This window comes from Solanum lycopersicum, chromosome 10 (assembly GCF_036512215.1).
Source record: "Solanum lycopersicum chromosome 10, SLM_r2.1".
NCBI classification, from domain to species: Eukaryota; Viridiplantae; Streptophyta; class Magnoliopsida; order Solanales; family Solanaceae; genus Solanum; species Solanum lycopersicum.
In genome coordinates, this window is record NC_090809.1 from 22,394,065 (window position 1) to 22,410,119 (window position 16,055).

General features: G+C 40.2%; 2 long non-coding RNA genes across 2 annotated transcripts; both read right to left on the reverse strand.

Moving 5' to 3' along the window:
- Window positions 1–5,679: 5,679 nt before the first annotated feature.
- LOC138339097 (uncharacterized) lies at window positions 5,680–6,805 on the reverse strand. Its single transcript, XR_011212148.1, has 2 exons — window positions 6,759–6,805; window positions 5,680–6,034 (listed from the first exon to the last, which is right to left on the reverse strand). It is a non-coding gene; the product is annotated as an uncharacterized lncRNA (long non-coding RNA).
- Window positions 6,806–13,159: 6,354 nt separating this feature from the next.
- Window positions 13,160–14,291, reverse strand: LOC138339098 (uncharacterized). Its single transcript, XR_011212149.1, has 2 exons — window positions 14,244–14,291; window positions 13,160–13,519 (listed from the first exon to the last, which is right to left on the reverse strand). It is a non-coding gene; the product is annotated as an uncharacterized lncRNA (long non-coding RNA).
- Window positions 14,292–16,055: the final 1,764 nt, after the last annotated feature.

Sequence of the window (16,055 nt, forward strand, 5' to 3'; positions counted from 1 at the left end):
TGATGGGTCCTTCCTCAAGGCCCCTTGGTTGGTCCTTAGGGACTTTGCCCAGACATTTCCAAATCAAATATGCTATATATGAGTTTAGAACCTCTCACATCAATTTCATCCAAAATGAACACATATAACTCGACGAAACATACTAAGACACACAAGGTCGTTTCTAGGGGAACCTTTCAAATGTCATGGACGTTTGACCTCAAAACTTCATGAAACACAACATAGAACCTATAAACAATATTATAACTTATATAACAACCTCTTAAGATCCTGAAACACACATATAAGCACAAAAAGACACATATGGCTTATACGTGACTAGTCATCGAAAGTCTTGGTCATCCATTGGCGTTTGACTTCCAATTCACCTAAATCTGTAGAAACTGCCTCATTACCACATTATAAACAATTTTAGGACCTTATACCCTCATGAAAAACATTTTAGGCTCTAGTTTCACCTTAAGTCATTTTAGAGGTATTAAAATCTCCCCCACTTGGACAACATTTGTCCTCGAATGATACTTGCCACTCTCCGAACACTTCCAAGAGTAAAGAATAAACTTAACAGCTTATAACCATAACACATAACAGTTTATACAATACAAAGTCTATAAGAAACATCAATTTCACATAATCAAGAGACTCACAACACCATAAGAAGCTAGAAATAAATCTACGAGTCATCATGTCATAAGACTCACATCCTTAATTCCAAATAGAAAAAACTCCTTTTGTATTCATTATTATGATTATATAAGTTAGTTCTATACACATTATAACAATTTTCAACCAAATAAAGAATCAGTCTATTTTTAAAAAATTATTACAGTAAACTTGCAGCTTTACAGTGAATTATGAAACCATTTGCAAAAAGGCAACTTTTAGGCAATTGATGATGAAAACATTCTAATATGAAAGAGAAAACCATTTAAACACATTTTAAAACATAATCATAATTTCATGAAATACACCATGCAAGGAATCAATGAAATTCAAATCCAACAAGACTCCTAAACACAATGCACATGCAACTTGCTTCCATGCCCATCTAGCCCATCTACTAACCATACTCCCCCACTTAGAAGGAAATTATAACACTAAGGAAATAATTACAAGAACTTACCATCATCATCATCATCACCCTCATCCAATATTGATTCTCTAGTTCGAAGTGCATAGAAACGATTCTTCTTTGGAGCATCACTTCCTGGAACACTTGGAGGAACTTGCTTACCCTCTCTTCCTCTAGAATCAATAGTAGGAAAATCCCTCACTTTATGTTCATCTTTACAAAAACCAAAGTAATTCCTAGTACCAATTAGACATTCCCCATAGTGCCTCTTTCAACAAGTAGGCTTACAATTTTGGGAACCACTACCCTTCTCAAGTTTGACCTTAGGAGAACTAGGTCCATATTGTATTGGAGCTCTCTTCTTGAACCTAGGTTGGTTTTGCACCCTTGTTCCGCTCCTCTTCAAGTTTCTAGTGATCCTTTTAAGTTTGGACTCTTCCATGGATTGATCATAAACCATGAGTCTAGATAGAGTCATATCTGTAAAACTCCGGAAGTGCCATGTAACATTCCCGAAAATATACTTGTATAGTGAAGAGTCTATTAGGTTATAAGATTATGTATTGGGGTACATAGGCATCCCAATGCCCAATATTGAGTAATATTGGGCATGTTAGAGAATATTGGCTTAAGGGTGTTAGCCAATTTCTCTATGTATTAACAAGTAACTTAAAATACACCTTGATGTCCTAATGCTCCAATCAAAGCTTGTTTAGGATTTGTAACTGCAATGAAGAACCCTAAGCTAAAATACTTAATCCCTTAACTCACACATTAGGTACGAGACATCCAAGTGTCAAACCAAGGAACCATAGCACATGATCATTTAAAATAATCATGTAGATTAAGTAGAGCCCAAGGACAAAGGGAGGATCCTTGGAAAAACAAAAAAAGCGCAGCAATACATGTGCTACCTGCCAAGAGACCAAACGGCCAAGCCCAATCGAATTCGGTTAGGGCGTTTAGGGGACCGGCGCGCATTGGGTTAATCCGCATAGGACCTAGCATCCTAACCAATCCTAGGCTCTAACTAACTTACCTATCTAGCCAACTAACCTAGGACAAACTAAAATGAACTAATTAGCGTGCCAAAGATCCTAAGACCTAACCGGGAGACTCTAGCCGAGTAACTAGCTAAAGAAACATCCTAGTACCTAACCTAGGATGGTCCAAAGGGGTTGGTTATGATGCTAATGACTTAGGGGTACTTTAGTAATTACCCTAGGTCACTTAATTAATTAACTAAAATCATGGTCAAACCCGAACCCTTAGCAAATTTTCAGAATTTGGCTAAGTGAAATGCTCTCCTATTTTTAGTCAATTTAGGAGGGGCATTTTGGGTATTTAACTTATTAAAAAGACCCATTTAAGTGGAGGATCTTTTGGGACGACTATATATGTATTTAAGGTCAGTTTTATAAGACTTTTACAAGTCCCAAATCAGATCACACGAAAATTTTGTCAATCTCTCAAGAACACTCTTTTCAAAACTCCATTGAAGAACAAGAAAAGCTTAAGGAAGAAGACGAAGGTCTCGAAGTTTCCAATCAGATTTTCGTGGATTCTTCATTGATAAGGTATGGGTTTTTAACTCTTGGGATTCCTTTCCCCAATAGTTCCTTTCAGTATAAGTTTTCAAGAACTTCCATACTAGGGTTTTTACTCAACAAAACGGAGTTTCTTCCTAACCCTAGATTTATTATTTCCAACAAAAAGTAAACGTTTTCCATAGAAAATTTCACACGAATCATTAAATATTTTATTTATAATGTTTTAATGACGTGTGATACATGATATTTCTCTGGGTGATGGTTTCGAATGGGCTATTTATGGTATTTGATAACGTGTAAACGTTAAAATTGAGATTAAACCCTTTAACGACCCGTTTCCCTTCTCTACGCTATGCATTGATCTTGTACATGATTTGATGAGTTATTCTTTATTATGTTATTTATATTTTACTATGTATGATTATGAATATTGTGAGATGAATAAGGTTCTTGGAAGCAAGAGGTAAGTCTTCAAAAGTTGTGATTACTCTACAATGTTTATGTTAGCCTATGAATCACGATGTTATGTTATGAAAGTATGCATGATGATTTTATGTGTATATGTTTGTATATTAACATGTTAAATGTGATATTATGATAATACTAGTAAAACACAAGCTATGTTATTCTCTTGTATGCTTTACACAAGATGACTAAGTTATGTTAATCTCACATATGAAGGGTTGCGATGAAAGGAAATTCTCATCTAATCTTAAAAGATCTCATGATCATGTTTATACATGGAGTTAACCTCCTATGACCTATGATAAGTTTATGATGAAAGAAAACTTAAAGGTTATTTCAAGAAAAGGGACTTAAGCTAAGCACTGATGGACTATATATGAGAAGTGTCCCTTCCCTAGTGGAAGGTAGGTTCACAATGATTCTCATGAGATTGAAAAATGCCATGTAATGAGTAACTATGGGTCTCTAATACATCTCCTAGTTCTTGAACTATGTTTCCACCATAAGATACTAGCTAGTGGATCCACCTAGAAAGTTATGTCATGTAGGTTCTACTTTGGCCGGTAGACCACCTCTTTTCAGTGTGGGGAAGACACCGGATTCCATTTTTAGCTCACATGGTCTATGTCAATTAAGGTGAATGTTCCCTCATGTAAAAAAAGACATATGTAAGTGAACATTGAGTAGGGTGACTTGAAGAGTTTGCTTAGTATAGGTAGGCGTATGGAACTCTACCTAAACATTACACAAGTTGACTCTAAGGGAAGTCCTAAGAGATTGTTCTTATGTAATATGATGACATGAAAGATATATGTTATGATACATGATATTACTCTTATATCATGTTATTTGTTATGATGAAAATGTTATTGGTTTATATTGGTATATGAAGTAATGACTAATTATGTTACAAGTTATATGAAGCAAAGCTTATGGTCCTCAACCTTATCTACTTGGTTGTGTGGGGTTATGGGGCTTCACATAACCATTGCACTTGTAGGTTGGGTATGAGATCATTGGTAAGTGTTTTGTATGAAAAGTTAACATGAATATGATAAGATGTCTTTAATTATGATCATGTTTTATATTGATGAAATGCTTAACGTGTATATGTTATATGGTATGTGCATCGAAGACTTTCATATGACTTAGCATGTTTTCTAAAGATAGGATAAACTGTCCTTTTTCATGCATGTCCTTATGTGTTATGTGCATATACCCATACTTAGTACATGTGGTGGGCTAACCCCATTACTTTATATTACTACAATTGTTGGTTTCGTCCATTGAAGTTTAAGCAGGTCGATTTTTGAAGAAGCTTGGAACTCTTTATCCAAGTCTTGGTAGGTCCTCATGTTCGGGGATTCTATCTTCCATATTCCAGCTTTATGAAGACATTATTATAATTTAAGAGTATTAGATTTTCATTTATGTTCTTTGTATTCTTTTGTATTGCGGCCTATGTGGCATATTAACTATTATTGTCTAAATCGAGAATCGTACTCTTTGAATGGTTTAATATGTGAGACAGATTTGTAGTTATCGTATGTCCGTATGTATACTAAGTATGAAGTCTAACTGTACTTTAATAGTATGTTAAAAGTTTTAATTTTTCCACTAAATTTAACTGTATGATTGTGATGAACGCTAAGAAGAGGCTTATCTGCAAATTCTGAGAGGTTAGCGGTGCCGGTCTCATCCGGGGTGTACTCTCTGGGTATGACAATATCATCATGGAGCATGGTCGTACGACACCCTTCTTTCACAACGTCGGCGACACTGGTCACAAACCTACTCATCTCTTCAAAAGGGTTAGACACTAAGGACGGAGCATGTCTAGACGACATAGTGAACTTCAGTGAATACTCCTCAACACTCATATTGTCTTGATTGAGATTTATAAACTCTTCAACCTTCACCTCCATCCTCTCAGAGGGAAAGTACTTTCCTACAAAATCCTCCTTAAACTCTTCCCACTCTTCTAGAAACTGTTGGGGATCCTCTCCCACCTTAGAGCCAAGAAATATAGTAGGATTCATCCTCACAAAATCTCTCAATCTAATTTCATAGTGCTCTCCACAACTTTCACTCTAGGATCAATACCCCTATTAACATGGGTAGTTAAGGCTCGGTCTAAAGTGAGTAAGGCCTCTGTAATCTCCTTGTTGTTCATTTGCAGGGGAACCACTGGAACATCATTACGTCCACAAACAATAGGGACTTGACCACCTTGAGCACCTTCATAAACTTGTTCAACTTGAGGAGGAATCTCCTCATTCTCCCTTCCTTCTTCCAACCTTCTAGTGGTCATCCTTCTAGTATCCATCTTCCTATAAACACAAGAAAAGAGATTAGGAATAGATAATTACAAGTTCAACTATGTAGGCAAGACAAAAGATTTATGAAGAAAGTGAAACTCTATCGTCCTATAGCCTCTCTGTCACGACCCAACCCGATAGGCCGTGATTAGTGCCCGTTTTGGACACCCACATACAAACCTGCTAAGTATGACCAATTGAAACTAAGACAATATGGAATTTAATCAAATCAAGCCAACCCCAACGTCATATATATATAAGAGGACCTGTCTCATAAGGAGTCATAACTGTTCAATCATAACAGCATACGCGAGCCGACAAGGCCGCCACTATTCAAAGCATAATGATGTACGCAGCCGACAAGGCTGCCCCTGTACAAACGGACATCCCAAACAAACCATGTCTAGACCATTATCCAAAACATATATATACAACCCACATAATGTCCACAGACCTCTAAGAGTACATTAGTAAAACTCGACGGGACAGGGCCCCGCCATACCCATAGACGAGCAAAAGACTACACAAAAGTTATGTACCAAAACGACTGGGCTCCGGAACAGTGGAGCTCTCCCAATCAGCAGAGTAGCTATCCTAGGCGGGAGGATCACCGAACTGCGCGTCTACACCTGCGGGCATGAAACGCAGCCCCCCGAGGAAAGGGGGGTCAGTACGGACAATGTACTGAGTATGTAAAGCATAAGGTAAAGATGACAGGATACCAATGTGGCAACTCGAAACAAAATATCGCTACACATATACTTTTTAAGTGAAAATCATGCATATATTTAACATTTAAGGTGCCCAGCTTCCCTAGTAAGGGGCTCGGCAAAATAATCATCACGTCATCTCCGTCATCATCATCATCATAACCATCCTCATCACCAATCATATATATAATATACATACCTGGCCCTCTAGTGAGGAACTCGGTGACATATGCAAGAAACTCCGCACGAACATTACCCGGCCCGGGACTCGATGAAATGATAAATGACTCTATGCACGAGCAGAATATTATGAGCAACCATATGCAAATAAAAATCATTTCTTATAACTCAATAGAACAATCAACGTGAACCAGCAAGGAGTATTACCAAAGATTAATGTTTTATCAAGATTATGAACCTTTAATACGATATGGAAACGTAAAATCTCAATGACTCTAAGAAGCATTACCATAGATATTAGAGATCATCATAGCCTTAGACATAGCCGATATATAGAGGAATAATTGTGGAAGCAAGAATATACATCACCTAGACGCTTTAGAGGTAAGTATCAAATCTGTCCGTTATTCGCTTATTTTTAAAAGTCATGCCAAGCAAAGAAAGAAGGGACAGCGTTACATACCGTATAATCGAGCCGCACGTCCAATATTTACTACTCAAGCTATTAATCTATAACAAGCAACAATCGTGCCGCAATTAGATAAACATTGTGCTTTACTTTCTTGTAAGCTAGCTAATAATCTAACGAAAATTCGGCAGCACCTCCCCTATTTTCCTTACTTCGTCCCAATCCGACAACAATCCAAATTATCCACAGCAATACCAATAACACATATAACCCAAAGAATCATATTAAACAGCCCCCTCCCCAAAACAGTTCCATCTCGGCAACTATATCAGCGAAGCAACGACACACCGAGTGATAACTCGTTTTATAATTCGTAACACATCTACCTTATCGTATTCATCCTTTGGAGTATATACTCATAATCACATTCAACATATACATAATGCCAAAACAGAATTTTCCTGCAGTTTGCTTTAATCAAAACAGCCCAAGCACCAACACGACACCACTAATAATCCGATTATGGTTTCCATTCAGACTTAGTACATTCAATAACTAAAACAAACTTCCTAAGCTACTGGTCACGCCCCCTTCTTAAAATTAATGGATAATTAACAAGGGTATTCTAAAGAATTAACACACCAAACAAGGAGATTACTAACCAAATTATTTGCAGCTGCTGGCCAAGAGTTGCAGGGTTGGTTTCTCCATTTCCATGGCTGCCTAAGACAAGTGGTGAAGAAGAAGATGATATGCAGCAATGCATTTCACCACTTTATATAGCATGGAGTGGATTTCTCCACCTCATTTAATAGTATGAAGTGGAGGCAGCCCCCCTCTACACCTGTCCACTAAGGCCAGCCCACAATCTGATCCCTTTTTAATTTTTGCCTTGAGTGGTGGGGCCCATTGGATTAAATCAGTCCAAATTAGCCACTAATTAATCCCTCACTTAAAGTTAATGGCACTTACATTAGCCAACTCATACTTAATATCACATTTGGAAATAACATCCTTGCCTAATATTTCTTTACGTCTTCTAGATCACGATGCGCACTACGTATATAAAAAAAATACGAGGCATAACATCCTTCCCCCCTTAGGAACATTCGTCCTCGAATGTTAAGTTAGCGTCTTGCAAAAACAAATTCCAGCGAGGTCTCTCTAAAAGTTATACCTATCAACCTGCATTCCGTAACTTACAGATGCCTCACAGCTATATAATCTCATTATCTATCAATATAGTCAAGCTAGGAATTGAATTACCTGCAGGTACGGGGAACAAGTAAGGATACTTATTCTTCATTTCGTCTTCCGCTTCCCAAGTCATCTCCTCCCTATTGTTATTTTGCCACAACACTTTGACGGAAGCCACATCCTTAGTACGTAACCTTCTAACCTGACGATCAAGTATAGCCACGGGTTTCTCCTCATATGACAACTCCTCTGTTACCTGAATATCATCTACAGGGAATACTCTAGAAGGATCACCAATACATTTACGTAGCATCGATACATGGAAGACTGGATGTACCGCCTCCAAATCAGATGGTAGATCCAACTCATAGGCAACCTTGCCTATCCTACGAACAATCTGATAAGGCCCAATGTATCTCGGACTGAGCTTCCCCTTCCTGCCGAATCTCATCACACCCCTCATGGGTGATACCTTCAGGAATACCCAGTCACCAATCTGAAACTCCAAATCTCAACGCCGATTATCTGCATATGACTTCTGTCGACTCTGGGCTGCTAATAATCTTTCTTGAATAAGCTTCACCTTGTCAACAGCTTGCTGAATCACATCCGGGCCTATTAACTTAGTCTCGCCAACATCAAACCAACCAATAGGTGATCTGCACTTCCTCCCATATAAGGCCTCGTACGGTGCCATCTGGATACTAGAATGGTAGCTATTATTATAGGCAAACTCAATGAGCGGCAAGTGGTCATCCCAGCTACCTTTGAAGTCAATAATACAGGCCCGCAACATATCTTCTAGTGTCTGAATAGTACGCTCAGCCTGCCCATCAGTCTGAGGGTGAAATGCAGTGCTAAGGTTCACCTGTGTCCCCAATCCCTTCTGAAACGATCTCGAAAAGTTGGCTGTAAATTGAGCTCCTCTGTCTGATATAATGGACGTGGGAACCCCATGAAGTCTCACTATCTCCCTGACATATAACCTCGCATAATCTTCAGCCGAATAAGTAGCCCTGACTGGAAGAAAATGGGCCGATTTCGTCAGCCTATCTACAATAACCCATATAGAGTCATACTTCCGTTGAGTGCGAGGTAAGCCTGTAATGAAGTCCATATTAATCATCTCCCATTTCCAAGTTGGGATCTCTATCTCCTGTAATAATCCACCAGGCTTTTGATGTTCGATCTTGACTTGTTGACAATTTGGGCACTGAGCAACAAACTCTGCTATGTCCTTTTTCATGCCATCCCACCAATATAAGCATCTGAGGTCATGATACATTTTTGTTGACCCTGGGTGAATAGAATAACGGGCAAAGTGTGCCTCTCCCATAACTTGCCGTCGTAGCCCCGCAGTATCGGGTACACACAATCTGCCTTCATATCGTAACACTCCATCAGGTGTAACCTTAAATGGGGTCTTTTCCTTTTGAAGAGTTGCATCTCTATACTGTGCCAGAATAGGGTCCTTGTATTGGTGTCTCTTTACCTCATCTATGATTGAGGACTCAGCAACCTCTCGAATAGAAACTCCACTATCTTCCGAATTAGCTAGACGGACTCCAAGGCTGGATAGCCGCTGAATCTCCCAAACCATATCCCTCCCTTCTGGTTGTACATCTGTCAAGCTACCCATGGACTTACGGCTAAGAGCATCTGCTACAACATTCGCTTTCCCTGGATGATATAAAATATCAACATCATAATCCTTTAGCAACTCTAACCACCGCCTCTGTCGTAAGTTCAGCTCCTTCTGTTTAAAGATATATTGGAGACTCTTATGATCTGTATAGATGTCCACATGGACACCATATAAATAATGTCTCCATATCTTCAAGGCATGAACCACGACCGCAAACTCCAGATCGTGAGTAGGATAGTTCTTTTCATGCTTCCTAAGTTGTCGGGAGGCATAGGCTATAACTTTGCTATGCTGCATCAATACACATCCTAGCCCAACACCCGAAGCATCACAATAAATAACATAGCCGTCTGGTCCCTCTGGAAGAGTTAGGACTGGAGCTGTAGTCAATTTGTCTTTCAATAGCTGGAAGCTTCGCTCACAAGCATCTGTCCATTGGAACTTGGCTGCCTTTTGAGTTAGCCTTGTCAAAGGCACTGAAATTGAGGCAAACTTTTCTATGAATCTCCTGTAATATCCTGCTAACCCCAAAAAGTTGCGTACCTCAGTAGGTGTCGTAGGTCTGGGCCAAGTCTTTACTGCCTCAATCTTCTGCGTATCTACCCGAATACCATCAGCTCCAATAATATGCCCCAAGAATGCCACTGAAGTCAACCAGAACTCGCACTTAGAAAATTTAGCATACAACTTCTGGTGCTGAAGCACCCTAAGTACCGTCCTTAAATGATCTGCATGCTCCTCTTCTGAACGTGAATAGACCAGAATATCATCTATAAATACAATAACAAACATATCAAGGAATGGTTTAAATACTCAATTCATTAAATCCATGAACACCGCTGGAGCATTAGTCAGCCCAAAAGACAGCACTCTAAACTCATAATGCCCATATCGGGTCCGGAATGCTGTCTTTGGAATATCTGCCTCCCTTACCCGCACCTGATGAGAACCTGACCGCAAGTCTATCTTTGAAAAACACTTTGCACCCTGCAACTGGTCAAATAGATCATCAATCCTTGGGAGGGGATACCTGTTCTTTATTGTTACTTTGTTCAACTGCCTATAATCAATGCACATCCGCAGCGACCCATCCTTCTTCCTCACAAACAGTACTGGTGCTCCCCAAGGTGACGTACTAGGCCTGATGAAGCCCTTTTCTAGCAAATCCCTCAATTGCTCTTTCAATTCTTTCAACTCAGCAGGTGCCATTCTATAAGGAGGTATAGATATAGGTTGGGTATCTGGCAGTACATCTATAGTAAACTCTATCTCCCGTTCTGGAGGAAGGCCTGGAAGTTCCTCGGGGAATACATCAGGAAATTCATTAACTACCGGGACTGATTGAAGAGTCGGTGCTTCTGCCTTTATGTCATGCACCCTAATCAGATGGTAAATATAGCCTTTTCTAACCATCTTCCCGGCCTTGAGGTATGAAATGAACTTACCTTTCGGTGATACTGTACTTCCCTTCCACTCTATAATCGGTTCCCCTGGAAATTGAAATCGAACTATCTTTCCTCTGCAATCAACATTAGCATAACAAGCAGCCAACCAATCCATGCCCATGATAATATCAAACTCAATCATATTTAACTCTATTAGATCTGCTACGGTATGACGACTATATATAGCTACTGAACAATTCCTATATACTCGCGTAGCTATGACAAAATCTCCTACAGGTGTAGCTACCTCAAATGGTTCTATCAACTCAGACTCTATTCTGATCCTACTAGCAACAAAGGGAGATATATATGATAAGGTGGAACCTGGGTCTATCAATGCATACACACTTCGAGAGAATAGTGATAATATACTTGTGATCACATTAGGTGACGCCTCTTGATCTTGCCTATTAGTCAAAGCATATATACGGTTTGAGGGACCGCTAGAACTGGAAGCTCCACCACGTCCTCTACCACGGCCTGCTGGTGCCTGAATACCCTGCCCCGTAGGGCGCATAGCCACAGAAGAAGATGAACCAGCAACGGACCCTGTAGGCAGTGCCATACCACCTGCACTACCTCTAAGGTGACACTCCCTCATAGTATGGCCCTGACGGCCGCAAGAAAAACACGCACCTGTAGCCCAACGACATTCCCCAGGATGGGACTTACCACAACGAGAACACCGAGGCAAAGGTGGCCTCGACTGGCTCAAACCCCTGCCCATCTGTGACCCTGACGCCCTAGAGCTCTGACCAGGTTCCGAATATCCCATACGATCGAACCCCCTACCCATGAAACGTGGGGGTGCACTCTGTGCTGGCTGGGAAGAAAATCTAACATGTTGCTGAGACTGCCCGCTTTGAAACTCGTCAGGATAACCTGCTGATCTAGCCCTCTTATGCTGGCCTCTATTATAATCTCTATCTGGCTGACGTCCCCGGTGCCGATCCTCTACCCCCTGTGCATATGCCTGCACCCGAGCAATGTCCATACCTGGCTGAAGAGTCACTGCCATACAACTGTCAATCAGATAACGATCCAATCCCATCACATAACGATGTACCCTGTCTGCCATATCAGCCACAATAGTAGGCGCATGCCTAGCCAATGAATCAAACTCGAGGCTATACTCTCGAACGCTCCTGCCATTTTGCTTCAAACGCAAGAATTTATCGACTCTAGCTCGCTTCATCTCTGGAGGCAGGAAGTGGCCCTGGAAAGCCTCCACAAATTCATCCCATACCGCTGGAGGGGCACCCTCACCCCTAGATAACTCCCAAGACTCATACTAATTAATAGCTACATCCCGCAAATGATACGTAGCCAACTCAACAGACTCGGTCTCCAAAGCCTTGATTATCCTCAATGTACGCTACATCTGACGAATAAACTCTTGCGGATCATCCTGTGGCCTTGACCCAAAGAACTCTGGAGGATTACAACTTAAGAAGTCACGAGCCCTTAAGCTATCAGATCTGTCCGCATGATCAACTCCTAGTCCATGCCTGCGAGCCTGATCTGCCACTAATCTAGTCAGCAATTGAACCGCATCTCTCATGGCCCTATCCTCCGCCCCTGACTGAGGAGCTGGAGGTTCAGATGTTGGGGCCTCGGGGGCTGGTGGTGTCCCCCGAACTGGAGCTGCTGCTGCTCTAAGCTCTTCTGGCGGTGGGGGTGTAGACGAGCTCTCCGACTGGAGCATAATACCAGGCATAGACTGGGCACGGGCCCTAGTAACTCTCCGGGTCTAACTAGTACCTTCTGCTACTGATTTTCCCTTCTGGGCGGCTGTCACTTTCTTTGGAGGCATAGATGAAAACACACAGATTCGTTAGAGAGTGATTATCCTGTTAATATAGCTCTATCGCACGATCTAGAATAAGAAGAAAGAATGACATCATAAATGTCCTGTAGCTTCCTGTTTATAGATGTGGTGCACAACACACCGATAAACAAGACTCTACTAGACACGGTCTGTAGACACTTCCGAGGAAGAACCGCTCTGATACCACTCTTTGTCACGACCCAACCCGATAGGCCGTGATTAGTGCCCGTTTTGGACACCCACATACAAACCTGCTAAGTATGACCAATTGAAACTAAGACAATATGGAATTTAATCAAATCAAGCCAACCCCAACATCATATATATATAAGAGGACCTGTCTCATAAGGAGTCATAACCGTTCAATCATAACAGCATACGCGAGCCGACAAGGCCGCCACTATTCAAAGCATAATGATGTACGCAGCCGACAAGGCTGCCCCTGTACAAACGGACATCCCAAACAAACCATGTCCAGACCATTATCCAAAACATATATATACAACCCACATAATGTCCACAGACCTCTAAGAGTACATTAGTAAAACTCGACGGGACAGGGCCCCGCCATACCCATAGACGAGCAAAAGACTACACAAAAGTTATGTACCAAAACGACTGGGCTCCGGAACAGTGGAGCTCTCCCAATCAGCAGAGTAGATATCCTAGGCGGGAGGATCACCGAACTGCGCGTCTACACCTGCGGGCATGAAACGCAGCCCCCCGAGGAAAGGGGGGTCAGTACGGACAATGTACTGAGTATGTAAAGCATAAGGTAAAGATGACAGGATACCAATGTGGCAACTCGAAACAAAATATCGCTACACATATACTTTTTAAGTGAAAATCATGCATATATTTAACATTTAAGGTGCCCAGCTTCCCTAGTAAGGGGCTCGGCAAAATAATCATCACGTCATCTCCGTCATCATCATCATCATAACCATCCTCATCACCAATCATATATATAATATACATACCCGGCCCTCTAGTGAGGAACTCGGTGACATATGCAAGAAACTCCGCACGAACATTACCCGGCCCGGGACTCGGTGAAATGATAAATGACTCTATGCACGAGCAGAATATTATGAGCAACCATATGCAAATAAAAATCATTTCTTATAACTCAATAGAACAATCAACGTGAACCAGCAAGGAGTATTACCAAAGATTAATGTTTTATCAAGATTATGAACCTTTAATACGATATGGAAACGTAAAATCTCAATGACTCTAAGAAGCATTACCATAGATATTAGAGATCATCATAGCCTTAGACATAGCCGATATATAGAGGAATAATTGTGGAAGCAAGAATATACATCACCTAGACGCTTTAGAGGTAAGTATCAAATCTGTCCGTTATTCGCTTATTTTTAAAAGTCATGCCAAGCAAAGAAAGAAGGGACAGCGTTACATACCGTATAATCGATCCGCACGTCCAATATTTACTGCTCAAGCTATTAATCTACAACAAGCAACAATCGTGCCGCAATTAGATAAACATCGTGCTTTACTTTCTTGTAAGCTAGCTAATAATCTAATGAAAATTCGGCAGCACCTCCCCTATTTTCCTTACTTCGTCCCAATCCGACAACAATCCAAATTATCCACAGCAATACCAATAACACATATAACCCAAAGAATCATATTAAACAGCCCCCTCCCCAAAACAGTTCCATCTCGGCAACTATATCAACGAAGCAACGACACACCGAGTGATAACTCATTTTATAATTCGTAACACATCTACCTTATCGTATTCATCCTTTGGAGTATATACTCATAATCACATTCAACATATACATAATGCCAAAACAGAATTTTCCTGCAGTTTGCTTTAATCAAAACAGCCCAAGCACCAACACGACACCACTAATAATCCGATTATGGTTTCCATTCATACTTAGTACATTCAATAACTAAAACAAACTTCCTAAGCTACTGGTCACGCCCCCTTCTTAAAATTAATGGATAATTAACAAGGGTATTCTAAAGAATTAACACACCAAACAAGGAGATTACTAACCAAATTATTTGCAGCTGCTGGCCAAGAGTTGCAGGGTTGGTTTCTCCATTTCCATGGCTGCCTAAGACAAGTGGTGAAGAAGAAGATGATATGCAGCAATGCATTTCACCACTTTATATAGCATGGAGTGGATTTCTCCACCTCATTTAATAGTATGAAGTGGAGGCAGCCCCCCTCTACACCTGTCCACTAAGGCCAGCCCACAATCTGATCCCTTTTTAATTTTTGCCTTGAGTGGTGGGGCCCATTGGATTAAATCAGTCCAAATTAGCCACTAATTAATCCCTCACTTAAAGTTAATGGCACTTACATTAGCCAACTCATACTTAATATCACATTTGGAAATAACATCCTTGCCTAATATTTCTTTACGTCTTCTAGATCACGATGCGCATTACGTATATAAAAAAAATACGAGGCATAACACTCTCGCCCATAGATGTGTAACGACTCACACCAATGGTCAATACTTTACTAGACGTGACCTTATGAGACTTTAGGATTCCTAAGACCACTTTCATAACCTATGCTCTGATAACACGTTTGTAACGACCCGGACCTTACCCTAGAAGTTAGGATATTCTTAGGTCGTGGAACGGTGTACTTGACCTCTTGGAGGTCTTTTACAAGACATTTCATATCATTCATCGCATATACAAATAGGAAAAATAGTGCAGAATTAAAAATTTTCACAACGTTCGAATAGTAAGTCTTCCAAAATATTTTTCATATAAAGTCATAGGAAATACTAAGTCTCATATCATCAAATCCTTGACACAAGAATACTTGGGACACAACCCATACAATACGAAATATAAAAATACTTAGTCTATTACAATACATTGAAATAAGAAATCAAAGACATCTATGATCTCGAGTCAAATGAGGGCATACTTCAAACTTGCTTGAAAGATCCTATAATTCAAGCTTCGCTCCCAAAATGCCCTTCACTTATAAATAATTTAAGAGATAGATTAAAGTATGGAATTAGTACAAACACATGTACTAAGTATGACATAATGCATAAAATCATGAAAACGGACATTTATTAGAAACATGCTCTTTTTGATCAAAACATCATAGTATAAGCATAAGAACAATATTTAACACCTTAGAAACACATAAGATATCACATAAGCATTTTATCAAATATTAAGAAATATTAGAGTGAGATAAGTCACTTTACAGTAATATAATTCAACAT